Source organism: Megascapheus bottae, chromosome 2 (assembly GCF_031878675.1).
Source record: "Megascapheus bottae isolate mThoBot1 chromosome 2, mThoBot2.hap1, whole genome shotgun sequence".
NCBI classification, from domain to species: domain Eukaryota; kingdom Metazoa; phylum Chordata; class Mammalia; order Rodentia; family Geomyidae; genus Megascapheus; species Megascapheus bottae.
In genome coordinates, this window is record NC_143510.1 from 37,891,940 (window position 1) to 37,917,275 (window position 25,336).

Here is a 25,336-nt window from a genome sequence, read left to right on the forward strand (position 1 = left end):
CTAGCCTTGAGAAAGTCCAACTGAGCTCAAGCCCAGGACTGGCAAAAAAAAAAAAAAGTGGCATAGGTGACCAGGAACATTTCCCCAAGGAAGGGACAAGGAAGACCTGCAGATTGAGGGGAATTAAATGAAGAGCCATGAGGGATGGCACACTAAGCCCTTAGCAGAGAGCCTGGGACCTGATAAATATTGTCAGATGACATTATTAATAAATAGCTGCTGGAAATAAAACTACACCAATAAAACCTCTTTCGTCAAGGGGTTGGGAATGGGGCCTGGGGACTGTGTACAATCATTCCACAGAATCTAACCTTGGGTGGCCACTCAGGAGAGCCAGAGGCAATGGAGGGTAAATGTAAAAACCAGCACCATCATTGTTGTCTCCAGCGAGACGGGCCTCAGATGGGGCAGAGTTCAAGGATCCCACGTGATGCTCTGTTCCAGAAAGCTTTGGGCAGCTTGCAAGCCACACCACGTTCACATGTGAGTGTAGTCTCCTCTCCAGAGACCTGAATGACAGTGAGAAGACTCCTGCTCACATCTCTCCTAGCTATCCAGAGCACCTGCAGGCCCTGAGTGCCAGCCTTGAACTTGCAGCAGAGCTGGAGTGGATCCAGCAGGATGCTGACACAACAAATGTTGCTTCTGACACTTGGAAAGATGTCGATAAAGACACTAAGAAAATGGCCTCTCCAATAAGCCAACAACCATCAAACTGTGTGGGCTTCTGGGCTCACACAGAGTCAAGACACCCCTCGCACCCATCTAAACCACACTGCCCAGACCTCGCCCATGAGTCCCTCAAAGACGGCAGAGGAGAGTGACAAGGGGGCTGCGACTCCACTGCCTCAGGTCACCAGTCCCCGCTCCTCCGCTAAGAGGATCACCCTCAGCCTCTCTAAGCTGCCATAATGGAGGGTAGCACAATCCTGCACCCTGCTTTGCTCTTCCTGCATTCCTGTCCTGTGTCCCCACAGGAAGCTACCTGCACACCAGCCTTTGTTATTTACCTGTTTCACCAGGGAAGCCAAGACAACACAGGTGTCTCCCTGTGCCCTTCCGGCCTGCCACCCACAGCAGTGGCTTCCCACTGGCACATGGGGTGGGTCTCCTGCCTGCTCCGGTGTGAATAGCTGAGCCAGTCATCCTGTGGGTGTCGTGCAGGACAGCCCTTATGCCAACATCTTCCAAACGTGTCAGCTGTGGAACTTGTCTGCAAACAAGATCACAGGCAGGGTACAAACTTGTTGTCTGAGTCCTCTGTTCTAGAAAACTGATCTGCTTCTTAGAAAATACCTTGTATCTCTTTCCCGAGGTCTTGGCTGGAAGGACTTGGCCACTTGATCAAAAAACCAAAGGCCAAGGGATGGGCTAGACGTGATCTCCACGCTGGCTTCCAATTCAGCCTTGCAGGTCTCTTGGTGTCTTCTCCTCACCTAGCCTGAGCCTTCAGCTTCTCCTTGACTCCTTGGATAACTGTCCCTGCTTCAAAGCATCAGTTGAACAAAGGCCCTTTCTCTTTGGCTAGGAAAGTCTGTTTCTGTGAACTTCAGATCAGTTTTGCGGAGACTCTGGAATCCCAGTATCTAAAACAGATACAAGAGGAGGTTGCCGTGCTGCCATTGGGAAGGCTGGAATGGCCCCTGACGATGGCTTCCTCCACACTTCACACCTCCCTTTACCTGTGAGGAGAACAAGGCAAGAGGAGGTCTCTAACAGGCCAGGTTCATAGTGCCGCTTCATGCAACCTGCAATACAGACCCCCGACTCCCTGGTCACAGCCCTTCTCCATAGCAGAGTGGCTGCTCCTGCCATCTTCAAGTCACATGACTCGAACACAGTAAAGGGCTCTGCCAGCCTTTGCCAAGGCTATATAAGAGAACACAGTCCATGATCAGATCTCCCATGTTCCAGATCCCAGGATGCACATCCTCACTTTGTCACTGAGTTGGTGATAAATGGGAGGCTGTGTTCAGAAGTAGTTAGGTGCACGTCTGTCTGGGTTGGATTATTACCTCTGTCCCTCAGCAGCTGTGTGACCCTGAGCAAGTCACTCCATCCTTCTGGGCCTCAGCTATCCCCCCCTCCAACACCAGGAGCTAAGCAAAAGCACCAAAGGTGTTAGCTCCAGTTCTGCAAGAAGCAGGTTGTTGAGATGAAATTAGTTTACAAGAGACTCACTGGGGGTCAAACTGAGACTATGGGAACTGCTGGAAAACCACTATGTAGACCTCATTCCCATGCAAAACAAAGGGAAGGAAGAAAGGCTGGGTAGAAAAGATCTGGCAGCTGTGAAACCTTAAGATGGCTTGGTCAAAGTGTTGAGGAGCTCTTGAATCAATGTCACCATCGCCATGATGCTTGTCTCCTCAGTAGCCCAGATTACCAGGTCAAAGGCTGGAGCAGCCTGAGGGTGGGAAGGGAGGGAGGGGGGAGGCCAAGGTGGAGGTAAACTCAGAGTGCAGCCACTGGGCCTATGGTCAAGGACACACCCACAGATTTAAGAAGAGCATTTGATTTGCATGAGAAGTCTAAACCTGGTACCTGGCACACAGCAAGCACTCTGCATACATGTTATGCTTAGAATATCACAGACAAGGCTATGAAATCAGGTTGCTTCTTCGAATCCCTGTGTCCAATCTGCTGGGGTCATGGTCCCTCTGTGGTTTGAATGATGAGATTCTGTTGGTAAACTACGTATAGTCTCACAGGGAGCTCATCTTGCAATAGAGGCCCTGAGAGTGGAACACACAGCAAACTGTCTAGGTCTTGAAGACTTACAGCAACAGTGTGGTAAATGTTCTGATAAGTCCTGCAAAAAAGTCCAGAATAACCTGTGCATAGGAGGATAGGAGAGGATGAGGAAGAAGGAATATTGCCTGCTCGGCCAGCCACGCCACCTGGCCCCACAACTGCCCTGGACACAAACAAGAAAACCCAGCCTAGACCCTTCACTGAGGTCAGCCAGCAAACCTTGCCTCAAAAGAACCTAACTTCTCTGTCCCATCTCCTAGTGAGGCAGAGGAGAAACATCTGGCCACCATGACCAGAGGCTGGATGCCAGGAACAAATTCAACAAGAAAATTTCCCCACATTCCACATTTACCACATGAGTTAACGTGTGCCTTGTGCCAGGCACCACGCTCAGAGTTGGATTCAGAGATGAAGTCATTCTGTGCACTTCCCTGGCTCTAACAAGCCCCCCTTTTGTCCTTTCCAAGACTAAAGCACCCAGAAAGTGGGGGAGGGCCTTCCCTTCAGGGCACATAATAGCTCCTGCTTTTTTTTTTTTTTCAAGGAATTTCTGCCAAAGAGAGCATAGCTCTGTCTCCAGCTTGGCCACTGGCTGCCAGCAGGCTCCCTTGCAGCAGCCTTGCTAATGTGTGATCAATATGCCCATTCCCGTGACCTGAGCAGAGCTTGCTCAGGAGTGTCCACACAGTTCCACAGAGGGGCCCGGGCCCAGCTGGACTCTCCAGCTTCTGGCTTGCCCTCTGCTGCCTCTGTAGCTCTTTCCCTTCCCTTCACATCCTTCCAAGAGTCTCCTCTTTAAACTAAAGTTACCCACACACCAGCCTTGGCCTCTGAAGCCAAAATAAGAACTCCATTTTTTTTTTTGTCAACAAGTTGTTTTGCATGTATAGCAATGAAGCTGCCATATGTGTCTTTATTTGTTTGGACATCAGAGTAGCTGGGATAAGTAAGTCAGACACTGACCTTAGCAAGGTCACACTGCTAGAGAAAATCAACAATCAGCCGTTCCACCTCTTGGCTGCAACTTCTGTCCCTGCACATGTTAGCTTGGGGCCTGAGAGTCTCTACACAACATCAGAGTACATGGGCTTCAACAGCATTTGGTGGATGTTTGTAAATGAGTCAAGTGAAGAATGGGGTGGAAAGAGCTCCAGTGGTATTAGTACCTGCCTAGGAGGCAGGAAGACCTGAGTGCAGTCATACTGAACTCAGTACGGGCAGGGGGTGTTGAGGGAAGAATTGCTGACAGAGGGATCTGAAGAGGAGTCAGCAGTGACGGAGCTCCAGGGGGGAAACTGTTGAACAGAACATCTGTAAAATGGGAGATGTAATACGGCAGAAACATAGGGCCTTACAAAACCCCCCACACAAGCATGTGGATGCAGCCCTGCAAACAACCTTACAGTACCAAGACACTGTGGATAGCACTGTCAGAAGACGGCCTCCGCCGCAGAAAAGAATTTGCCTAGTGACCCAAGCCAACAGGGCTGTCTTCAGAGACTTACCACCTGGTTCTCAGGGACAGTTGCTTTTCCTGGGGCTGTGAACACCATTCCTGAGCTGAGCCACCATGCTACCACTTTTTGATAGTTTTTCTTTAAAGCTCTTTTTCCTCCCCCTCTTGGGAAGACATGCATTTGAATTTCTAATGAGTTAGAAATGAAGGTCAAGGAAGAACTAGAAAGAAAGGTGACACACTTAGATGCCCTCCGAATCAGCCAGTAAAAAGATGCCCCCAACTCAGCAAAGGCCATGACTAAATGCCACCAGAGGACATGACTATTTTAGGCATACAGAAGGATATTTTAGTGCAAGGCGAGGTGATACCCACCTGTAATCTCAAGAGGATGGAGATATCAAGACCCGCCTGAGCTGCAACTGTACTTGCACACACTGGTACACAACAGAGAGACAGACACAAATATACAGACATGCACACAACTATACACACAGGCATACCCTAGCAGAAACCAGTCTCTCACCAGCAGGTTCCACTTGCTTGCAGAAACCACTGTGAGCTTGCTAAAGAGATTGGATATCATAGATCAAGAACCTTAGCAGATGCAGTTATAAAAAAAATGAAACCACACACATCTAAATACATGTGTGTGTGTGTGTGTGTGTGTGTGTGTGTGTGTGTGTGTGTGTGTAGCATATACACACACAAAGAGAAAATGATTCTATGGGACTATATAGGAGGATGACTAGAAGGAAGAGGAAAAAAGACAGTATGAATAATTTCAAAACACAATGTAACTATGCATGAAGACAGCATAGGGAGCCTCATAATAATAGCTGATAATCATAAGGGCTTGAAGGGTGATGGAAGAGAAAGCAAGAGAGAGTTATTCTAAAAAAAATTCAGTGTATGCACATCTGAAATGCAATAATGAAATCCTTTGTGGTAATTAATACACAGTAACAAAAGAAGGGAGAATAGTAGGAAAGCAAAACAGGCTCAGATACAGGGGTGGCACCAGCAGGAGAAGGGAGGGCTGATAACGAGGGTGAATGAGAATGAATATGGTCCATGCAGTTAATTTGCACACATGAAAACAGAACAGTGGAACTTGTTGAAGTTGTTTTAAGAAGGGGCGGGTGGAAGAAGGGGGAGGGGAGCAAATGAAGGTGAATATGGTGGAAAAATTAATTTGCATGTATGAAAACTGAACAATGCAACCTGTTGAAGTTGCTTTAAGAAGGGAGAGTTGGATGGGAGTAGAATGACAGGAATGAGGCTGATTGGGGTACAATGTACACATGTGTGGGAATGACACAATGAAAGCCTCCTTGTACAATTGAGGTATACTGTAGCAGCCTTATATCTTGTTGTTGTTTCCCATCTAGAAGCAGAGACCAAAGAAAGAGACACCCACACAGATTGCTGGCTCCAGCCTCATTCACGTTAAGAGGAAGAAGTGGACCCCAGGATTCAACAAGGAGGGCCGGAGTCCATGACAGTATGTCCACTCAGTGACAAACAACGCAGCCATTGCACAAATCCAAGTAGATGGACTGTCAAAGCAGCCCCCTCTTCTTATTCTCTGAAACCAGTTTCCAGCAACTCCTATCAGGGTACATGTCTAGAATCCTAGTAATCAGGAGGTGGAGACAGAAGGATTAGGAGCTCAAGGCCAATCCAGGCTATGTAGCAAGACACTGGCGTTTTGCATTCCTGGTCATGTGACATGCATTTGCCAATACATTATCAAAAGAGGAATGGAATGCTTGTTCTTAGCTGTTGTGCATACTTGTGTGCTCTCTTTTTACCTCTACCTCTGTCTCCTAGAATCTTGCAACTTATTGCTACAAGCTCCAGCCAAGGGTGACAGCAGAGGCAGAGTACCCCAGCTGTCTCAGCGGAGGCCATCCTACACTTTCTCTACCAGCTGACTTTAGTCACTGCCTAGTGCAGCCCAGGCACAACCACTACCTGCTGTGCGAACCCAGGGGAGGCCTGGAAGGCCAGCCAGCTGACCACTCATTTTATTTCAGTTAGCAGTCCTCCAAGTATGATTTGGGGGCAACTAAGACGGGGTGATCACTAGAACTCAGAGAGGTCTATGCTGGAAAGATGTTATCCTTCTTGTGCACTGTTGTTATTTCATGAATGTACAGGGGAGTTTCCCAGAAGTTGTGTGATGTATGAGGAACTTTGGTGCTTTGATAGCTAATAGAATATGTGCTTGTGTATGCGTCATTTAAAATTTTGCTTAGTTTTCATTTCAAACAGTTCAATAGCTAGCCAGATACACAGATAGATATGGTTGATAAAACAAATACTCTTTGAAATCCTTAATGATTTGCTAAACATAGAAGAATCCTGAAACCACAACTGTCATTTGAACTACTCAGGAGGCAGAGTGCTAAAGAGGATCAATGCTGGCCCTGGTCGAAATTCCATCTCAACCAATAAAAAGAAGGGCCTGGTGGCACTTGCCTGTCATCCTATCTGTGCAGGAAGTGTAAGCAGGTAGACTGCAGTCCAGACCAGCCAGGGAAAAAAGCAAGATCTTATTTTTAAAATAGCTGAAGCAAATTCGCTCACATAGTAGAACACTCCCCTAGCAAGTACAAGGCCCTGAATTCAACAACCCCTGGCACCACAAAAAAAAAAAAAAGAAAGAAAAAAAAAGCCTGAGACCAACACAGAGTACAGTTACATTAAACTGTGGGTTTGGGGATGACTTGTTACATAGCAATAAATATCTGATATATGAATTTATAGGAATGACATGAGAAAAAAGGTACACCAGAATATGTTACGAAGCTTTTTCAAGATACTTTACTTTTGTTTGATAATTTTTATACTAATATAGTCACATAACCAAAATATTAGTAGTAACCATCTCTGAGTAATAGATAAACCTGTGGGCAACAGTGGCTCGCACCTGTAATCCTAGCTACTCAAAAGGTTATGAGCTCAGGCAGAAAAGACTCAGCCCCAATTAATCACCAAACAAGCTAGAAGTGGAGCTGTGGCTCAAATGTCCCTTGAGCAGAAAAGCTCAGGGACAATGCCCAAACCCTGAGTTCAGGCTCCAGGACTAGTACAAAAATAAGATAAAATATTACAGCATGTCCCTTGGTTATCTCATATTGTTACAGTATCTCACTTTGTTACCGGATATATCGGATATATTTGTATTTGGTTATTTGAAATTGGATAGGGAAGGGGGGAAAACAAGATGAGGGGTGGGGGTGGGGGGAAGGAATTGAGGACCAAGATATGTGAAAGGGTATCAATGTATGTGAATTAATGCACCATCTATCTGGCAAATATCGTGTAACCCTTCTATTAATTACAATAAAAAATATATGAAAAAAATACTACCGCATATTAATTTTTTTTTCAGTTGTAGAGCTTAAACTCTAGGCCTGGACTCTGTCCCTGAGTTCTCCATATCAAGGCTACCCACCCTACCCCCGGAGCCCCAGCACCACTTCTATTTTTCTGGTTGTTAATTGGTAATAAGAGTCTCACGGACTTTCCTGCCCCGGCTGACTTTGAACCAAGATCCTCAGATCTCAGCCTCCTGAGTAGCTAGGATTACAGGCGTGAGCCACTGCACCTGGCTTGCATATTAATAATTTTGCAGGCTGTTTCTTGCTTATATAAGCAAAAATGGCCTTAAAACAAAAGCAAGTTATTTGCATATATAATTTTTAGAGACTAAAAAGGGAATGCCCTCTCTCTCTGCTCCCATGCCTTGCTGTGGGAAGGAGATAAGTGTGTATATATACCTTTCCTGCTCCCATCCAGAGAGATTCAGTCAGGGGACCCTGAGTCTTCACCAGTCTCTGGCTAGGGCACTCTAATCTCTCTGGATCTTTTCAAATAAAAGCTGAGAATTGAAGCCCTGTGTTAGTACCCCAGCAGAGAAGCCCCCAAGCAGAAGTAAGCAGAGCCATTTTCTATCTGGGCTGTTCAGACCTCTAGACTCAGGCCGAGGTTACCTAGGGAACACTGGGGACAGAAAGGAGCCATGAGGACACACTAAATAAGTTTCCCAATTACTTACATGTGGCAGATTTCACCAGGGGCAGGGCCCAGCCTGGCTCCCTGTGGAAAAAACACAGGACCCCAAAAGGAAGGGGAACCCACAAAGTACCAGGGGAGGAGGCCATCGAGCCAGAAGTGGGATCCTTGACTGTGCTGGATCTCCCTCTCTCCCTCTCTCTCTCTCTCTCTCTTCCCCCCCCCCCAACCCCAGGCCAGGGATCAGTAATGATGAATTCCAGAAGGGGTCTTCAGGGCCTTGTGGAAAACCCAGAGTCTGTTCCCAAATCTGGCCCCTCCCAGATTCCCTACAGCGAGGGCCCCCTCCACCCTGTCCCCTGTAAGGCAGGTAAGATGGGCTGTGAGGCCCCGGGCCTTGCTGAGGTGGCTAATTAGGATCCTGTTTACCTGGCAGGTGAAAAGCGAGGAGCAGTCAGCTCTGCCAGGCTGGCTCTCCTCTCATCTGTCTGCTCTCATTAGGACTGAGCCAGTCCCCGCCGAGCCCCAAGAGGAGGAGAGGCAAATGAGCCAAGCCGTCCCCTGCGGCCTGCCAGGCAGAGCTGCTGAGCTTGATTCTGTGCGGCTCCTTAGTGACTTCTCTATGAGTCTGGGCTTCCTGCTCTCTGGGTGGGATAGAAGGGGCCATGGCCCAGCCTGGCTTTACTCATTACCCCCTTCAAAACATTCTGGTCAGATCCAATTATACCTAAAGTGATTGGTTCCTTTAGCGCCCCCCCTCCTCTTTTGTTTCCAGCCCTCATCTCTTTCCACTTGGCCCACATCTGGAGATAGTGTTGGAACACAGCCAATGTAAACAAAAACAACCCAAACCGTGCCACGGTGAGATGCACCTCCTATCTGCCCGGCCAATGCAGACATCGGCACTGCCTTGCTGGTCCCCAAGTGTTGGTGTGTGGAAAGCTGCTCCATAACTATGTGCCAAGTGCACAGCCTCTGTGACCCTCCTAGGCAACAGGGTCATTTCCTCAGTGACACATGGTGGCTGCCATCACTCTTCTTCCAAATGATGCCCGGTCTAAATGGCTTCAACTTCTCCCTCATACCAGGCAGACTGTTTTTTGTTGTTGTTTTAGAAATCAGAACATGAAGAGCTGCCAGAAGCAAAAGAGAGAACAGGCATGCCAAAGATTGCTGGTGAGGATGGTGACTGGGCCGGGGCTCTAAGACCTCTTGTGCTGGCCCATGAAAGATCCCCAGGAAAGGATGCTGGGAAGTCTGCGGTTTGCAGCTCTTCTCTGCTGTTGCTGGCAAAGCTAGTCGATCTTTCCTTCAAATCTCTGCTGGCATCAGTTTCGGGTGGCCAACAGTGCCCATGTGACCTGAGAGAAATGGATGGCATGCTCTCTGGGTTAGAATCACTTAGGCAGCCGGGCGTGGTAGCTCACGCCTATAATCCTGGCTACTCAAAGGCTGAGATCTGAGGATTGCAATTAACCACTAGAAAACCAGGAAGTATGTGGAATGCTTTGGTGAAACTTCTTGGTACAATCAAATAATTGACAAAGATAGAAAAGTCACAACACAGGGATCTCAGAAGCTGCAGAGAGATACTCAAAAATGGAGTCTCCTCTAATTCTGCTCATCTGGCCTTTCACACGCTTATGCCTACCCAGCCAAGACATCATCCCACAGCCTGGAGAATGAGTGGGTTATATATATGAATACAACAATGATATATGTGTACCTTTGGTTTTAAACTGATTTTCTCTCCTTGGCATCTTACTTTGCACCACTTACTTTGTTTTCTTTCAAGTGATCTTTGAATTTATTACTCTGTGAGAGTATAAAAGTTTTTGTAAAAAAAAAAAATATTTAGGGCTGGAAATGTAGCTAAGTGGTAGACTGCTTGCTTAGCACACATGAAGCCCTGAGCTCCATTCCTCAGTACCACATAAACAGAAAATGCCAGAGTTGGGCCGGGAGTTTGGCCTAGTGGTAGAGTGCTTGCCTAGCATGCACGAATACCTGGCTTCGATTCCTCAGTACCACATACATAGAAAAAGCTGGAAGTGGTGCTGAGGCTCAAGTGGTAGAGTGCTAGCTTTGAGAAAGTCCAAAGACAGTGCTCAGGCCTTGAGCCCAAGTCCAAGACTGGCAAAAAAAAAAAAAAAGAAAAAAGAAAAAGAAAATGCCAGAGTAGTGCTGTGGCTCAAGTGGCAGAGCTCTAGCTTGGAGCACAGAGAGACTCAGGGACAGAACCAAGGCCCTGAATTCAAGCCCCAGGACTGGCAAAAAAAATTATTTAAAGTCAAATTTAGGCTGTGCACAGTGGCTCCCACCTGTGATCCCAGCTAATTGGGAGGCAAAGATAGGAGAATTGCAGTTCAAGGCCAACCAGTCAAAGTTAGCAAAATACTATCTCAAGAAATAAGACCAGAATTGTGGTCCACACCTGTAATCTGAGGTATGCAGGACACTGTAGAAAGAATGACAATGGTCTGAGGCCAGACACAAGCAAAAAAAGCTGAAAAAATAGCTAAAGCAAATAAGGGCTGGAGTCATGGCTTATATGGTAGAGCATCTGCCTACTAGTATAAGGTCCTGATTTCAAAAGCCTACAATCTCCAAAAGAAAAAAAAAATTCTACTCTGTTCCATTCCCTTTGCAATGTCAGGAGACAGGATCTGTTTTTCTACTCCATGATTCTTGGCTGGCATTGCACTTGTTCAGACCACTTGCACACAGCAAATTTGACAAGAGGACAGCTTCGAGGCAAGGCCCAAAAGGCCTTGGGCTTTTCTTTCTTAGACTCCAGAGAACTGCTGGGTTATAACAGACCATGTATAACAGAGGTAAACTGCCTCAGCCAGGCCCGTTGAGGCCAGCCATTCCCCAGGCTGTGTGAAACTTGGATTCAACTGAAGAACCATCCAGCTGAACCCAGCCCAAACCACTGCTTCTTGAGGACTGCAAGCTGACTAAATGATTTGCTGATTTCTTTTCCTGAGGATTCCATGAGCATCAGGCTTAGGGGCACAGATTTCTGGGGTGCCAAGTTTAGGAGTCAGAATGCATCAGCTCAAGGAAACCACCTCACAGACAGGTTGTAACAGACTCAGAACTTGGATGCAAGGGCTATGCCAGCTAGATTTCTTTTCTGCACTTCTTCCTGAATGGCAGGTTCTTGGGGAAACGTCTGTTTATCTGGAAATCCCTCCTTACAAAGCCTGCTGCATATTCTTGACATTTGCTGCCACCCAGCCATTCACCCCCTGCCTGCAGCCCTCAGTGGGCAGCAAACCCACATCCTGACAGCCCAGAAGCCTCTAACAACAAAGCACTTCTCGTCTGCAGGACTGTAGTAGCCTCCATATGGCCTCCTGCCTGCCCTGTGTGCCTCCCTGTGCACACAGCCAGAGCCATGGCCCCATAACATTTCTTTCAGCTCTGCAGAAAGCAATCAGTGGGTGGGCCTGTCCACTTGTTGGCATCAGTTGGAGATCAAAGAAAGCACAAGAAGAAACAGACCCAAAAGGAAAGAGCCCCCCTCCCCCCCGACTCGAAACACTCCAAACCTAGCCAGGGACGCTAGGGGGTAGATGTGGAAATCATCACACTGAAGAGTCAGGGGAGAAAAGATAGGGAGGAAATGGAAATGAAGATGGGGAGGGGACGCAGAAGAAGTCTCACAGGAAGGAGGGGGACAAGAGGAAGCAGGTCCCCCCATACACACTCTTGAAACCCCAGAAAGGGCCTTCCTAGGTCTCGGGGCCTACAGGGAAGGCGGGAGGGCAGAAGGACTAAGGGGGAGGCAGCTGTATGGAGACACGGGCTCCAGCCACCAGCTAGCGGGAGGTCAGGCAATCCTGGCTACAGAAGGGAGAGGACTGCTTGGTGCCTTTACCTTTTCTCTAAAGAACTGGAGAAGACAGAGCCCGGGCCCATAAACCTGGCCAGATCTGGTTTCCTCCCACAAAGCAGATTCTTGCCTATGATTGGGAAACACACTTGGGCTAGAATTCCCATACCACAGGCCTGGCCCACTGCATTCACTTTTTGCTCAGTGATGGTCCCTAAAGGAAATAAAGCAAGGGGCTTAAAGCAAAACACTCCAGTGTCAGCAACCATGGAAGGGAGACAGATAGCAAGCATCAAATAGCTGCTGAATTTGCCCTGACCCAGTAGTAGTCACAGCAATGGTGGCAATAATGGAGGTAATGATGGCCACAGTTTAGGTGCACAGTACTGTTTCCCTGCCCTTCGCAACAGGCCCATAGGAAGATAACAGAGACAGACATCATGCCCGCCTACCTCTCCATACGCCCCTGTGCAGTCTGGCCTGGCACCAACAACAGAGTCTGCATCTCTCTGTACACAAGGCTGTCTTGCTGGAGCTGGCTTTCCACCCTTACCTGGCAGGCCTGAAGAGCCTAGGAATGAAGCTATGAGAAGAGCCTTCAGCATGGAATGACCCAGCCCTTCGCAGGCCAGGAGTACTTTTCATTCCCCTCTGTCTGCTGTGTCCTGGAGTCTGCCCTCCATCATGGTAAGAATGGTGCGGTGGAGTAGCTCACAGCATGGAGGACAGGAAGCAGAACAGAGCAGTACCAGGAAGGGGCCAAGGCAAGAGATAGCCCCCAGGACACACCACCTCTTCCCTCCAACACACACACCATGACCCACTTCTTCCAACCAAGACCCTCCTTCCCAGGCCTACCACCAGCCAGTAGTCTATCCAAGTTTCCAATCAGTGGCTCAAAACTGGATTCATTCATTTGGTCAGGCCCCTCAGGATCTGACGTCTCTGGAAACGTCCTCAGAGACCCACCAGAGGCACACTTCACTAGGCTAGTAGGTGCCGCTTAGTCAAATCGAACTATCAGGCTAAAGCACCATAACACACTCGTATAAAAGGGATCATAAATGATCCCTTGATTGCACTCTCCTTAACTATTTTCAGATACCATGGGTCCCCTGCTGAGACACAACTTCACTCCCAAACTCGAGCAGAATGCAAAGTGTGTCACTGCTGCCACTCATCCTGGATGGAGTGGAGAGAGCATGCTGATCATGAAACCATCACCCTGAGAAGCTCACTATCTCCATGCCAAGCTGCACGGGTCATGAGGCACATCTGCCAAAAGGCCTTTAGTTACAGAGATCTGGATTCTCATCAGCTTAAACAGAGGAGGAGACACAGAGTGTGTGAGGCAGATTTTATCACATAACAGAAGGTCTGGAGGAGGTAGGAAGTCACTGACACTGATTTTAATGACTATTTAGGGTTGACCTCTGTTGTCTCTTATAGACACAAGGGCTGCTTCTACTCTTGACATCTCCTCCATGCTGAGGTCAGGAAGCAGTTGGCCTAGGAGAACATCACTCACTTCAGTGAAGGAAGAAGAAAGATTTCCAAGAGCCCTCCCCCAGCAGACTCTGACTTCCAAGCCAGACCTGTGCCATCCAGTCACCTTAGCTGCAAGGGAAATTTGGCTAGTGTTTTATAGCTTTCTATGCTCCATTCCAAAGGAGGCATCAGGTGAAAAGGAGTCTGGAATTTGTTTGATGCAAACTCTTCAACTGGGCTTTCCATGTTTGCCCTCAAATTAACATGAGTACAATTTTCAATGACCCCAAAATGGGCACAAATGAGGGTAAAGACAGCCTCCTCTGCCTCCCGTTTCCTGAGTTTATTGACAAGTGAGATGTCTGCTAGTCATGGCAATAAATAATTCTATTCAGCAACTTTGTCTCTTTATGCTGCCCCAAATGCCAATATTTTGAAGGTCTGATGGGCCCACAAACAAAGTTAAGCAGTTCATGAATCCTGCTGCTTATAGCCAAGCTCAGGCTCACCCCAGAGTTGTAAGACACAGAGGTTTGGAGCAAAGGGCAGAAAGCTTGGAACAACCACTGTGAGAGGTTCAAACAGGATACAAATCAGGAGATGATGCCTCCTCCCTCCTAGCTTATCGTCCCCACCTCAGACTATTCAAGTGTCTTCTCAGCCCCCAGTCTACCTTGCATTGTAAGCACAATGGTTCTTGTAAACAATTCCCCCCTGCTCTGTTCAAATACCTGGGCATTCAGTGGTCATTTGACTGTCCTATCACTGTAAAACAACACTAGACCAGTTGTTATTTTCTTCCCTTGCTCATCTGTCTCTTCTCATTTTCTTGACAATGAACATGGTATGGTACATAATCAAGTTTTTTTTTCCTTTACTATTTTTTTCTTAGTTAAATGACACCAGGCATCTGTCATAAGGGAAAGGAAAATACTAGCTAGCCTATTGCACCTTTGCATCTATTTTGCCCCTCCATGCAGAACAAAAACAAATCTACCCTCAAATGGGCATAAGCAGCTGCCAATCCATCAGCTGTCAGACTTAAGAAACTCTCAAATGACTGATTCCATATGGTGGCCTTCCCTTCACCTCTTGAGTCTTTTGCATGGTCTAGAGAGAAAAAGGTTAATGCCACACTGTGTTGGAGGTTTATCAAACATATCAAACTTTCCTTCAACAGTTTTGGGGAATGACCAAGCATTAGAATGAGCCCACAAAGCACTTTCCTACTTAATTCTAAGGCCCATGTGTATTTTGATGGAAATATAATCCAAAAGTTTGTTTTGTTTATACATATTCCTGCACAGAGTTCTAAGAACTCACTGACTGATGTTCAAAGGTCCCTCAGAGACTTTATGAAGAATTTTTTTTTCTCAACAAAAAAGGAAGTGGCCTTGGCTGGCACCAGTAAGAGCTTGCTTGCCAAATGTCAGGAGAGAGGTAAAACATAGAGACCGAGGGCCTGGATCTGTCATCCTTGGAAAGAAGGTGCAAGGATGCTTTGTATAGCCAGTCATAATTAAGCACTTACTATTTACAGGCTGCAGTGTGGTGGGTAGAGAGCAGGCAAGCTACAAAAATAACCTCACCTGAGGTCTGTCATCACAAACTTACCTGTGGCTTCTTTTGGAGCTAACAACTTTTCTATAAAAGTCCAATCAAGGACTTAGTTTTCTAGATCTGGCCTTGCTGGTATCCCCTGCATAAAGGCAGCCATAGATAACATAGTGACAGAAAGAGTGTCTGTGATTCAATCCAATTTGATTCACAAAATCGAAGGGCAAGGCAGACTCAGCCCTCAGGCCATAGAATGGAGTCATGCAACACAATTGACATTTGACAGTTCCTGACCTTCGTCAACAGCAGTTTGGTATGGGTCCCCCAAATATTTGGGGATAGTAAGTAAATACAGGCCTCTCTCATAATAAGAGTGTACACAAAGCATTCCTCAAGAAGATGGCTGTGTTTCACGGATGGTTCGGAAGTAGAACCGTGAACATTTCCAGCAGACCTTGCGCTCTTCTCTCCTCACTATCCTATCGTCTGCCCTGAGTCAACCACATTTACTTCATTTCCAAAGTGAACTAAACACACAGCTTGAGTGAGCTACTGCTAGGATGATGAGAAGCCAGAAGGTCAGAGTTGCCTCATGGAGGAGTGATGTGTTAATAATATCCATTATTAAGGGGAGCAAAGACTGGCATCATCTTGAATGCACTAAGAGCTCCCTGCCCCATTGAGGAAGGCCAACAATGGTAAAGTAGCCCAGCCTTCTTTGCCCTTCTAGGGAGGGGTGACCTTCCCCCCACCCCCCATGAGGCAGGCTATCCGCTTGGTTTGGGGGGTGGGGAGTCCTGCTTTGTGTGGAGATCACCCAAATTCGTATGCCACTTCCAACTAAGGTGATAGGTTAATTCAAACACTAGGCTGTAACCCTATTGGCTACCTGTGTGTGGCTGGAGCTGGCTATGGTCCCTCTGTGTGTGTAACAATCCCACACCTCTGTGCAGCCAAGTTCGACCGCATGGGTTTTTCCCTTAAAACCCCAGCGTGAGAGCCACTTGGGGTCACAGTGTCAGCTCTCAAGTCTGCACTGTGTCCCTAGCAGGTCAGTTCACCATCTACTTCCCCAGTAAATTCACCTTTTTATATGAGACTGTCTGTGTGGTGGACTCTGGTGGGACGTATTATCCCCACCCCCTGACCCCATAACACCATCAGGCTGGCTCTCCTGCTCTCAATAATGCCTCTGATAGGATAACAGGCTCCCTGGACCTCTCTAGATAGGGATAGAACAATCTAGACAATCAGCAAAACACATCCCTCTAAACCATGGTCCTGGCAGTACTCTATGGGAAATACCAAGCTGTGTGCCTCTCAACAGCCAGTCCCACTGAGAGCAGATTTCATTCTTAGGCTGCGTGACTCTCTTGGGACTCTAGTGACAAGACTGGAGTAGAAGGAAGTAGCTAGGGCCAAGATGCTGTCAGAAGCCTGACATCTGTTGTGGGCCCATGGAGGAAGTTTAGTTTCACTGGTTCCTGATTAGATAACTGTCACTTCCCATTTCCTGCTTTAAGGGATGTAATTTGACACCCAGACTTGAACCTTTCTGGGAGAATTCTTGTAATGACATTATGACATCTTGTGGTCACTTAGAAGAACCCACTCTCTCCCCATTAGGTTTCCATCATGAAGGGGAGAGGCCCCCACTGAAAGACCACCAGAAGAGCCCTGAGAGACCGCTGTCCTTCTCCCGCTCGTCTCTGGGTACACTTCTTTCAAGTCAGCCTCTTGCTATTCTACATGTGGTCTTTCAACCAGCAGCACCAGAAGCCTCAGGACCAAGGCAAAGTCTTCACTGCCTGCAGATGGGATTTGTCCAGGTGACTGGCATGCACAATACAGTCTGAAGCATTTTCCTCTCATCTACCTCTGTGGTTGGAGGAGAAGGTGAGTCTACACCACACACAGATCTCCAGTGGTTTCCAAGAGCCCTTAGATAATACGTCAAAGTAACCCAGCCGATCCCTTGTTCTGGTGCTTCTAGCCTCTAGAATTCTGAGAAATGAGTTCCGCTGTTTGGATCATCCAGTCTGTAGCTTTTTCTTATGACAAGTCTATGGGACAAATGGGGCTTGAACATTCCCCAAAGGACACACGTGATTGGAGGCTTGGTCCCTACGGAAGTGCCATTGTTAGCGGCTTCCAAACCTTGAAAAGATGGGAAGATGCTTAGGACATGACAATGTGGTCTCAGAAATACTAATCCACAGTGGCTTGAGCCTGGCCCCTCAGCTCTCTTGAGCTTAGCAGCAGAGAGAATGGCCTGATTGCTTCTGCTTGAGCTCCACACCAGCACCATCTAAGGTCAAGCAGCCAGGGGTGGCCCTAGTCATTGAGTCTGCCCTACACAGATGGCACTGGGGAGCCCCAAGACTGTGAACTAAACAGATCTCTTCTTAAGTAGCTGTGTCAGTTATTTCATCAGAGTGACACAAATTGGCAAGTGCATGGTCCCGGCAAACTAAAACAAAGGACTGTATTGTGCAAGGAAGAACTCATTTTCTTGTTCCAGGAGCCAAGAAAAAGCCAAACAGGAAACAGCCTTGAAATTGAAAGAGTAAATCTTCTTCCAGAGAACAAAACTCTCTAGGCATAAATAAGACAACCTTTCCTGTCTCCTCTGAGTCTCAGTTCCTGAGGACCAATAAGGTCCAAAGAGAGAAAAAACCCTTTTGCCAAAGAAGAGGAGGGGACTGTACAGCAACCCCACCGTGATACCATGGGACCCAGAAGCCTCAGGCAAGCCAAAGTTCTCCCTACCCAGCATGCTCATCCTTGCTAATCCTCAAGCCCTTTTCCATCTGGAAGCCTATTTTCTGGAAACTTCTGGAGCCAGAAACAGCTAACCTAAGCAGCTAAGAAGGTTCATACTTCATATATGTGTGTATATATATATATATGAATATATATATATATGCTTCCCAAATAAATAACAAGAAGCTAGAACATGTGTTGTTGGGAAGGAGGGTCCAAGGGAAGGGGAACAGACAAATGGAGAGAGGAAGGATAGACAAATACAGAGGTAGAACTTTCTAGACCTCACAACTATTGTCCACCAATGGAATAGAACAGGGCCTTTGGAGCAGGCAAGCTTGGTAGAAGGCAACTATGGCTTTCTTTGCATGTACAGAGAAGCCTGTGACTGTTTCCTAGGAGGACACACAGACTTCTCTGGGTTGGATCTTGAGGTAGCAATATGAACATGAAGTAGATGCATCAAACAAACTTCTCGATAGAGCATGGCGGTGCCTCCTTGTAATCCCCACTACTTGGGAGGATCATAAGACAGGAGGATTGGGCCAGGAGTTTGGCCTAGTGGTAGAGTGCTCACCTAGCATGTATGAAGACCCAGGTTCAATTCCTCAGTACCACATACATAGGAAAAAAGCTAGAAGTGGTGCTGTGGCTCAAGTAGTAGAGCTCTAGCCCTGAGAAAGTCCAAGGACAGTGCTCAGGCCCTGAGTTCAAGTCCCAGGACAGGAAAAAAAAAAGACAGAAGGACCATAAAAATCAAGATAGTTTTGGCAATTTATCAGCAAGATGATTCCATCTCAGCATAAAGAAAAATGGGCTACAAGTATAACTCAGAGGTTGAGTCCTTGCCTGCATGCAGAAGACTGAATTTAATCCCCAGCACTGAGAGGGAAAAAAAAAAAAAACTCTCAAATTAAACTTTCTTGAATTCTAGTTACCTTGATTCAAGAAGGCAAGCCTTTTAACTCTCCTCAGTTTGTTATAATGTAAATTCAGGATAGAAAGCCAGAAAGAGCTAGAGACTCTGGATCCCTGCTCACTCAGACAGCTCAGGTCACTGGAAAATACACACTCAGAGCTGGAAAGAAACAGCCGTGAACATCCTGGGTTCCTACCTAGACCTCTTGAATTTCCAACCCCGCCTGCTGAACACCTGGCTTGGCTTCTTGGATTCCTAACTCCTGGCATTAATGACAGTCTCCACTCAGTGCCATTTATATCAAACAACTGTGCTTTAGAAAACATAGAAGCAACACAGAAGAATAGTCACTGGATAGGTGAACTAGTGTTGATATTTTGATATGTGACACTTCAGATGTTTGTATGCACATATTTGATGTTTTGTTTGTGTTCTTCAAACGTGAAGTCATCCTCTGCCTAACATTTAGAACCAGCTTGTTTCATGTTCCTGTCTGTCCCCAACCACCTCACCCCATCCCCCCCACCACTGAATTCCCTGTAATCTTGGATTTACATAGATTAGATAGATAGACAGACAGATAGACAGATAGATAGATAGATAGATAGATAGATAGATAGATAGATAGATAGATAGATAATAGATGGATGGATGGATAAATAGATAGATAGAATCCTGGGTCCCTGTCTATTCTCCCCAAAAGTCCTGCTTAGAGACATGACAGGATAAGTGGCCAGTGCTACTTAGGTACATGCACTGTCTCTGTAGTTTTCTGCCCTAATGCAGAGCAACAGGTCCCAATTACATCAGAACTCAAGACTAGATAAGCTAGCTCACTTCTATAATCCCAGCTACTTACGAGGCAGAAATGGGAGGATTTTTTGCCCAATCTGAGCAAAATCTCAAGCAAGACTCCATCTCAAAGAGAACACTGGAGGTGCCAGGAGTTTAGCCTAGTGGTAGAGTGCTTGCCTAGCATGCATGAAGACCCAGGTTCGATTCCTCAGTACCACATACATAGAAAGAAGCCAGAAGTGGTGCTAAGGCTCAAGTGGTAGAGCTCTAGCCTTGAGAATACCCAAGGACAGTGCTCAGGCCCTGAGCTCAAACACCTGCCTAGCATAAACAAGGCCCTAAGTTCAAAATGAAGGAGGAGGAGGAGGAAGAGGAGGAGAAGATTGAATGCTCAGATATCAGGGTAAGTGGGTGAGCCTCTGCAGAAATGAATTGTTGAGGCTGGTGAGGAAAGGAGACAGTGCATTCATTCCCTGCAGAGAGGGAAGGAAAGAAAAAAGTTGCTGCAGGGCTGTGTCTGGCTCAGTTGGAAGGACCAGAGCCTGCTTCTTGGGGTTAGAAGAGGCCAGTATGCTTGTTCACCATCACTCAGCTCTCAGAGGCCAAGCCAAGAGAAACCCAAGCCTTCCTGACTCTGTGCCCACCTCACACACAGAGGAAACATGACTTCCTGCAAAGCATGGCAGATGAAACATGTTTTTCTCTGTTCCTTCCTAACAGGGGCTCAAAGAAATAAAACAACAAGTCATAAACAAGATTACAGGGAAAGGGGAGGGAAATGCAAAAGCAGGTGTGTGTGTGTGTGTGTGTGTGTGTGTGTGTGTGTGTGTGTGTGTGTTCCTGAGGCTAAGAAGCTCGTATGAGAGCTTTGTATGAACCATAGCTATTCCCAGCCCAAGAAACAGTAAGAAGCTAAGAGACATGCACCCCTACTGCCCCAGACATAGAGCCAGAGGCCCAGCAGACCCTGAAAGCAGGTGCTGAAAACAAGAGCGTGAGTTTAAAAAAAATCCTTAAAAGAGTGCAGATTCACAGATTTCCTCCCTTCTCCTGGTAGGGAGGTAATGAACCTTCCTCCAGTTCTCTAGAACTGGACAGCTATCTCCATGCAACGAGGCTCTGGACTTGGGCCCAAGAAGAAAGGAAGGAGAAGATTTAATCAGAGAATTCTAAAACATATGATTAGGCAAAATACAGCATAACACATAACAAAATACCTCTCAACTCCAAAAACAGGCCATGACCAGGCTGCCAGGCCATTCCAGAAGCCAGGAGGGTAGGTACCAAGGCTGAAAGCAGGAAGGTCACAGGAAATTCAGTCCTTTCCATCCCGCTGAGATCAGGGACTCCTTTCTGGGGTAGAGATCACCCAGGTTAAAAAAAAAAACAAGACCTGTAAGGCCAGGCAGCAGTTAACTCATGCCTATAACCCTAGTTACTCAGGATCATGGTTCAAAGCCAACCCAGGCAGACAAGTCCATAAGATTCTTATCTTCAAAAAACCAGAAGTGTAGCTATAGCTCAAGTGAGAGAATGATAGTCTGTAGCCAGAAAGCTCAGGGACAGCACTCGGGCACTGACTTCAAGTCCTAGGACTAGCATGCACAAATACATGAATGGACAGCTTATGGCTTTATCCATACAATGGAATATTTTTCAGGGAGAAAAAGAATGAAATACTACTTCTCCAACAAAAGTAAAACTTGAAAGCATTACACTAAAGGAAAGAAGCCTGATAGGAAAGGTCATATATTGTGTGATTTTTTTTTTCATGTAATCTCCACAATTGGTAAATGGAATCAGTGGTACCCAGAGTCTCAGGGTACGGGTGGAGGGTGAAGACTGATAGCTTAGTGGTGTTGACTTTAGAGGTGACAGAAATGTTCTGGAACCAAAGGTGATGGGGTTACAATATTATAAACACACTATGTGCTGTTGAATTATACATTTTTTAAAGATGGTTAATTAGAGTCAAGCACTATGACTCACACCTGTAATTACTCAGGAGGCTGAGATCTGAGGATCGTGGTTTGAAGCCAGCTCAGTCAGGAAAGTCTGTGAGACTCTTATCACCAATTAACTACCAAAAAAAGCCGAAAGTAGAACTGTAGCTCAGTGGTTGTTCACTAATCTTGGGCACAAAAGCTAAGGGACAACACCAGGATCCTAAGATTGGTACCAAAAATAAAAAGTTAAATAGAGACAGACATGGTAGCCTATGCCTGTAATGTTACTGGGGAGGCTAAGCAGAGGATCACAAGTCTCTGGAGGATAAAAGGCAATTATCTACTACATGAATTGAACATATCTTAATTTTTAAAATCACTCAGATAACCATGATCCAATCCAACAGGATCATCATCTAAGCCATGCAGCTCCCCCCCACCCATGTGTCTGAGCTGCTCACCTACCCTAAGGGGAAGGGGGAAAGATTCAGAAAGCTCAGAAGAGGACCCCAGGCACAAGACAGGCTTTGGTCCAGAGAGGCAGAGGGGCTGAGCAGAGCCCTGATTCTCTCCCCAATCCAGAACTGCAAGGGGAGGGGCTCAACTATTCTCATCCCAGCAAAACAAAATTTAAAACAAGTAAGGACGTCCAGAAATAAATAAAGAAACCATACCCAGAGCTCGGAGCAGTTTCTTCTCTCTACCTCTGTTCCCAGCAGCCCCCAGGGTTCTACACACTACCCTCCCAACACACAAAGACCTACTAGCTTCCAGAATATTCTTGGGGAGAAATTAGAGGCCACAGACCACACCAATGTACCACTGCGTGGAGGTGTGTTTAAGCAATACAATCAAGAAGGGAAAACACTCCGGCTCCCTTGTTAAGAGCTCTGGGAATAACTGGCATTCAGGTTAGGTCTCTAGAGGCCACTTGTCCCTCCGAAGGGACATAAATATACTGCATTCCAGCCAGCCACACACAGACCAGGGGCCTGTCACCACCCACCGCAGGAATGCACAGCCCCTAACAGCCCCAGTGCCAGCAGCCAGGCCCCTCCACTTTCTTTCTTTCTTTTCTAGGAATTTTACATCCAGAGACACAAAATGTTAAGGCAGGAAGGTTTATCATTGAAGCGTCTCTGGTTGAAAAGGCACGAAGAAGAGACCCTGTCTTATTTCCTGAGGGACTCCAAGAGCTGTTCATTAATTCCTCGTCACCTCGCGTGTCTTTGCCTCACACATCAAGGAAGACTCACCCACACTGAGAACACGTGCATGTGTCACACAGATTTCTTTGCTCCCCAATGGCCAGGAGGGACAGCCAGCCCTGAGTGCTAAGACAAAGCCAAGGAGTCAGAGGACTGAAGCAAGGCTACAGGGATTCTGCGAAGTCAGACACGAAGATGACCAATGTCCTCAGGTCAACAAGGTCGTATTTTTCGAGGTATCTTTTATACGTGACAAAAAAAAATCATTTTCATGACTACTGGACCAAAAACAATTTGCACCTTATCAATCTTCCAAAAATTAGCATCTCATGTTCCAGAGTCTGGGTGTAACCCACCGTAAGCAGTAAATCAAGTAGTAATGTGTCACCCGGAGTTGGGTCACCAACGTGCTCCAAGAACAGGCAGACAGTAAATAATCAGCAACATGAAGGGCTGCACGGTCTCCGTGATACCCCTCAACTCAGTCGTGGCTGTCGCTGAAAGCCAGAAATAGGGCACAAATAGGCGTGCCTATGATCCCACCAAACTTTATTTAGAAAACAGGCAGTGGCTACACGTGTCCTGTGCCCCAGAGATGTGGACACCACCGGACAGTCCTGCCAGGAAGGATATCAAGAGCTACACAGTCAATCTTCTGTCCACATGCAGATGTGGGAAACCAACATGGCTGAGGGGACACAGCCAAGCCAAGGCTTCAACCCACACACATTCTATCTCCTGGCTCTGTGGCTGCTCTAAGGCAGAGGTTGTCACAGAAATAGCTCCTCTCACTTCCTCCCTGGGACATCACAGAACCTCCAAAGGAGGCCTGAGACTTCATGCAGAATCTCTGCTCTCATTACTCACAGCTAATGTTCCCAGCAGACCAACACAGGCCATTCTCAGGTCAGTCAGGACCATAACGCCACCCTTGTAGTCTCAGCCACACTGACAGCCATTTCCACCAGAGCAAGCTAGGGTTTCACATGTGACATCTGAGTCTGGGAAGTAGTTTTTTCAGTCATTGGTTCCCTTTTCTTTTCACAGAGCTGTTCCCAAACCTACTGATTCCTCTCCCAGAATATAGCCAATCAGAGCTGGTTAATGGGGTGCTGTCACTGTAAGTGGCAGGGCTCCTTAAGCAAGCTGCTTGGGAAAGGTGCTTAGCAAAGGAGATACAAGGAGGAAGATCCTTAGCTCCGTTTCACATCCAAGACATACTATGTGCTGGCATGGTTTGCACAATGCTCTATCTCTTGTTGCTGTCTGTGACATCAGACACTTGGGTACAGGGACAAAGCAATGTTACTGTTCAGGGCTCCATGCTTTCTGTGAATCAGGTGTTATTCTGAGCACCTAACATTCATCACCTCCTGCTACCCTTGCAGTTGCCTGGGGAGACGCCTAATTTACAGAAAAGAAGATGAAAGCAGAGGAGGTTAGGTAGACTGTGAATAGCCCACAACTAGCAAGTAGCAGCACAAGGGGTCAAACCCCAGGCTACAGTGCTCTAGAGGTTTCTCATTTAACCATTAGATCCTCCTACCTCTGAAAGTTTCGAGGCCAACACATGCTGGGCAGGAAAACAAAAGTGGCAGGTTGGACATCTGTGATGCACAAGAAGTCCCAAGCAAGGCCAATCAGAGCCTTCCCTGAGACTTTCGGTGAACTTTTTATGTCATAGTATAGTCTTTTGGCTAAGGCAATGCCCCTCCTTTACAGAAACCTGGTGTTCAAGTCTCTATCGTCTTCTCAGAGACAGAACTAGAGCTCCAAGATGAGAGAATCTGTCAAATTTGTCTACAGTCCTCCCACTGTCACCATATCCTCACCTGGGATCAATCTATGCCACAGGGAAGTCTGCTGATCAACAACAACAGGTTATCAGAATGAAAGGCACAGGAAGAGCCTCGTCTTTCCTTCTACCAGCTGTTATCACATCTTCCTACACTTCCTGTAGCTAAGGCAATGGTTAGGTGACCAAGAAGAGAAAAAAGCCAAGATGCTGATAACCTATACAGAACACTAGGCATTCACACACAAACAGGATATCCTTAAGGGAGGAATCCAAAGGTATAAGTCCTTGACCATTCAAAATACTATTTATCAAAACAAACTGCAGGAAATGGAAACCTGAGCTTTTGTTGTCATCACTGGTGGTGGTGGTGACCCTTGTTTATACTTTGGATTTTTTTTTTCTTGGAGGGGGTAAAGGGAGGGACACAAAAGGAGAGGAAAGATGAGTGAACAAAAGCAATCATGCTATTCAGTATACATTTACGTGGAAATGACCTGTATAACTGAGCAGGGACTGGAAGGGGAAACTGGGGGAAAGCAAAGAAAGGGGTAACATTGTTCAAAGAAAGAAAGAAGGGAGGGAAGGAAGGAGGCAGGAAGGAAGGAAGGAAGGAAGGAATTATCTGACTTTGAGCTGGTAACTCTTTTGCACAACACCTTAACAATAAAACTATTAGGAAGGAGGGAAAGAAAGAGGGAAGGGAGGTAGGGGGAGGGAAAAAGTATGGGTGAATGAATGGATATGTGGATGATTGAATGGGTGTGTAGAAAGGGCAGTTAGGTGGGTGG

The 25,336-nt window shown here is 46.8% G+C and overlaps 1 long non-coding RNA gene across 5 annotated transcripts in view; it reads right to left on the reverse strand.

Moving 5' to 3' along the window:
- The window catches only part of LOC150066686 (uncharacterized), a 95,670-nt gene that overhangs the window by 11,716 nt on the left and 58,618 nt on the right, over positions 1-25,336 (reverse strand). Inside the window, exon 5 of one of the 5 annotated variants that reach the window (XR_016533561.1) lies at positions 1,265-1,682. The exons of the other annotated variants lie outside the window; for them this stretch is intronic. This is a non-coding gene — a long non-coding RNA (uncharacterized LOC150066686). Of the gene's footprint in view, positions 1-1,264; positions 1,683-25,336 lie in introns of those variants that run through there. 5 annotated transcript variants of the gene reach the window in all.